A 4,729-nucleotide genomic window follows, 5' to 3' on the forward strand; every position below is an offset into this window, starting at 1 on the left:
CCAGACATTAATTGAGATAATATACTGAGGTCTACTTATCTTTAAGGTAGAGGAATCTGAGCCGCTATACTCAAAGCAGCATCAACCTGATTTTAATAAGTCACTTGTTATCAATCAGACCTATCAAAATAGGAAGAAATGATTGTAGGGGAAGGGGTAATGTTATAGTGCTAAAACAGGTCATATTCTTAAAACCTGTTTGTTAATGCAAGCCATACATTAGGTACACAAAGTCTAACATGTTGGTCCAGGTCACACGGTAGCTAAGTAGCTGAGCCAGGATTTAAACCCAAGCTCATCTGACTCACATTATTTCCCCTATTATTTCAACATCCTGTCAATGACATAAAATTTCAGCCACTGTTTTAAGTGCTTTATGTCCATTAACTCATTTAATCTTCCCTGTAGTTCTATGCAGTAGGGACTATTATTATCTCTATTTACACATGAAGACCTGGAGACAGTGACAGCAGAAATAATCTGTCCCGGGCTATGCAGCTAGAAAATGGTAAAGCTTGGATTTGACCCCAGATAGCCTTGACAATACAATAATGTTTCTCTAAAACTCTAACTTGAGATTTGTCTTCTTACAAATGAACTTTGAAATCCTCCCGCATGGTGATCAGTTTCAGCCTTTAGAAGACATCTCTCTTCCCACTCCCTTTCCACGCCCTTGTTCTTCATCTGTAGCAGGTGAGGTCATGAGCTCAGTGAGAGCTGCACACCACAGACATTCAGCAGGCTTGCTCTGAATCAGTGGACAGGATTCAAAGCTTAACTCCCAGCTGTGTAAAACTGGGCAAGTCCCATAACCTCCCCCTTAGTTCTCTTGCGTATAAAATAGGGATATTCAACCCTATCTCATGTCATTGTTATGAGGGTTTAAAAGGTATGTGTGGGGACTTCCCGGGGAGCACAGTAGTTAAAAATCCCCCTGCCAGTGCGGGGGGACACGGGTTCAAGCCCTGGTTGGGGAAGATCCCACATGCCGCGGAGCAGCTAAGCCCGTGCACCACAACTACTGAGCCTGCGTACCACAACTAGTGAAGCCCGTGCGCCTAGAGCCCATGCTCCACAACAAGAGAAGCCACCACAGTGAGAAGCCCGAGCACCGCAATGAGGAGTAGCCCCTGCTCGCCGCAACTAGAGAAAGCCCGCACCCAGCAACGAAGACCCAACACAGCCAAAAATAAAATATTAAATAAATAATTAAAAAAAAAATATCTGTGTGTCTCTTTTCATGCCTAGTGCAGCCATGGCTCGTGGTCCCAAGAAGCAACTGAAGCACGTAGCAGCTCCAGAGCATTGGATGCTGGGTAAACTGACTGGTATGTTTGTTCCTTGTCCATCTAGAGGACCCCACAAGCTCAGGGGACGTCTCCCCCTAATCATTTTCCTAAGGAACAGACTTAAGTATGCCCTAACAGGAGATGAAGCAAAGAAGATCTGCGTGCAGCGTTTCATTTAGATTGATGACAATATCCACATTGATATAACCTACCCTACTGGTTTTATATATGTCATCAGCGTTGACAAGACTGGAGACAATTTTCATCTGACCTATGAAACCAAGGGTCATTTTGCTGTTCATCATATTACACCAGAGGAGGCCAGATATAAGTTGTGGAAAGTGAGAAAGATCTTTGTGGGGACAAAAGGAATCCCTCACCTTGTGACCCACTATGCTCACACCATCCACTACCCTGGTCCCCTCATCAAGATGAATGACACTATTCAAATTGATTTGGAGACTGGCAAGATTACTGACTTCATCAAACCTGACACTGGGCAACAAACCATGGATCTCTCTTCCCCGTGGAAACTGTATCCACCTTACCATTGCTGAGGAGAGAGGCAAGAGACTGGTGGCCAAACAGAGCAGTGGATAAAATGATCTCTAAGTGACATGACTTGTACTTAAAGATAACACTACATTAAAAAAAAAATGTATGGGGCTTCCCTGGTGGCGCAGTGGTTGAGAATCTGCCTGCTAATGCAGGGGACACGGGTTCGAACCCGGGCCTGGGAGGATCCCACATGCTGTGGAGCAACTAAGCCCATGAGCCACAACTACTGAGCCTGTGCATCTGGAGCCTGTGTCCACAACAAGAGAGGCCACGATAGTGAGAGGCCCGTGCACCGCAATGAAGAGCGGCCCCTGCTTGCCACAACTAGAGAAAGCCCTCGCACAGAAACGAAGATGCAACACAGCAAAAATAAATTAATTAATTAATAAACTCCGACCCCCAACATCAAAAAAAAAATAAAAAAATAAAAATAAAAATAATTTTTAAAAAAATTTTTTAAAAAATGCATGTGTGTATGCACCCCAGTGTTCACAGCAGCACTATTTATAATAGCCAAGACATGGAAGCAACCTAAGTAAGTATCCATCAATAGATGAATGGATAAAGAAGATGTGGTACATATATACAATGCAATACTACTCGGCCATAAGAAAGAATGAAATGATGCCATTTGCAGCAACACAGATGGACCTAGAAAATATCATAATACTAAGTGAAATTATTCAGACAGAGAAGACAAATACCATATGATGTCACTTATACGTGGAATCTAAAAAATAATACAAATGAATTTATTTACAAAACAGAAACAGTCTCGCAGACATAGAAAACAAACTTATGGTTACCAAGGGGGAAAGGGCGGGGGGAGGAGTACGAGATTAACAGAAACACACCACTATATATAAAACAGATAAGCAACAAGGATTTACTGAATAGCACAGAGAACTATATTCAATATTTTATAATAATCTAATTGGAAAATAATCTGAAAAAAATATATGTATAACTAAATCACTTTGCTGTACATCTGAAACTAACACAGTATTGTAAATCAACTCTACTTCAATTAAAAAAAAGAAAAGAAAATAATATATGTGTGTATAAATATTCTCAGCCCAGTGGTTGGCACCATTCAATAAATGGTAGCTATTGTTATTATTAACCATTACTATTATGATTATATTACTGTGTTACTGTTATACCAGGAACACAAATTGATGATGAGAGTGCTTGCCATTTTCAGTTACATAGTTGTGTGCTGTTTCCAAAGGGAGGTAGTCATATTTCCAGTCCTGGGAAAGATGACTCGTATTGTTCTTTCTTCAAAAATATTTGAAGCAAAGTAGTGAGAATTTGGAACAATAATATGCTTTATGGAAAACACCATGTACCAAAGAATGATGGTTATTTATCACAAGTGTAAAGTCAGAAGCTTGAACCTAACTTTTTGCATTAAGCCACCTGGAAGGGATGACAGAGAGGCGGTAGTTATTAAGGAGTGTCCCCTCCAACCCATAAGAAGCAGTGACTCAGCACAGTGACCCTGCCCATGCAGGTCCATTGTTATGAGGCTTTCACTGTTATAAGTCTTTGGCATAGAACCCTGTAGCAGACACTGTGGATCCAACTACATTTCTTCCTTTCTCCATCACTACTAGAATGCCAAACTCGTTCAAGCATCAGGCAGCAAAATGCTCCGGGAAGGTCAATTCTGCCTCTGGGAATAAATCATAATTGGCTTAAGCCAGTCCTGGTAATCTCATTTCCCTTTATTTCATTGGCTTAAGTATAAAACTGTGATACATTGGGGGTCAATTAATTATAAGAGGAAATCAGCTGAAGGTTATTTTTTAAATTCCCTGATGAAACAGAGTTATATGAGAAGAAAATCCTTTCCTATTGCTGATATTGTCTGATGAGGGCATAATGTTTACAATGGTAGCAATTATTTTGTGACCATGAGGAGAAAAACAATAAAATTGCAGTCTAGCTGACCAAGATCTCAAGCATCATTAAACATTCTGGAACTTCTTACATCTAGACATCTTTTTATGTAAGATAATAGATTCCCATTGTTTAGCCATGTTTAGGCAGATATTCTGTTACTTGCAACCAAAAGCCTCCTAATTAATTCAAACCATAATTCACTTGGTTCTAAACTAAACTAAACTAAACTAAAATGTGTGAAGTTAGGCGAGTTCCTAAAGCTCTCTTTAAAAGGGATATATTATGGGAAAATAAGCAGTACACAATTCAACTTGGCTTATAGTAAATATCCCAAACATCCCTCGTACATTAGGATGAAAAAAGAATGAAAAGAAGACAAGTTTTAGGATGAGACAGGTATGGACTTGCATCTTGGCACTGCCACTTAACAGCAGTGTGATCTTAAACAAATTATTTAACATCACTGAGCCTCACTTTTGAAATTTGTCAAGTGGGAAGAACAATATTTACCTGATAGCATTTGTGATAAGGATCATATAGAAACACATAGAAAGCTTTGTCTTAGTCTCTCTTTTGACTATGCAGATCCTGACACATAGGAGGGCCTTAATTTGGTGATTGTATAATTTGTTGTTTAAACTGACACTGATCTACGCAACCAAGACATATGGTCATCTTAGGCTTAGTAGGTGCCTTAATAAATGCCTTCCCTGCCCCCAACTCTCCCTTCCCTCTCTCTCTCTCTCCCTCTTCCTCTTCCCCTCCCTCCCTCACCAATTTAGGGATATCTTATTTAAATTACTCATTTCAAATCTTGACCATATCCAACATCCAAGTCCTCAGCAGGACTTACCTTCTCTCCCAAATGTGGCAGACAGAATCTCTAGGATGCCCTCATGAACCCCAATTCCCATCATTCATGCCCTTGTATAATTCCCTCCTGTTGAGTGTGGACAAGACCTGTGACATGTTTC

At 40.3% G+C, this 4,729-nt stretch overlaps 1 pseudogene; it reads left to right on the forward strand.

Annotated features, from left to right (window-relative positions):
• The first annotated feature begins 1,250 nt into the window (after window positions 1–1,250).
• On the forward strand, window positions 1,251–1,904 carry LOC132524296 (small ribosomal subunit protein eS4, X isoform-like; annotated as a pseudogene).
• The last annotated feature ends 2,825 nt before the right edge of the window (window positions 1,905–4,729 follow it).

Source organism: Lagenorhynchus albirostris, chromosome 8, assembly GCF_949774975.1.
Source record: "Lagenorhynchus albirostris chromosome 8, mLagAlb1.1, whole genome shotgun sequence".
In the NCBI taxonomy this organism is placed as follows: domain Eukaryota; kingdom Metazoa; phylum Chordata; class Mammalia; order Artiodactyla; family Delphinidae; genus Lagenorhynchus; species Lagenorhynchus albirostris.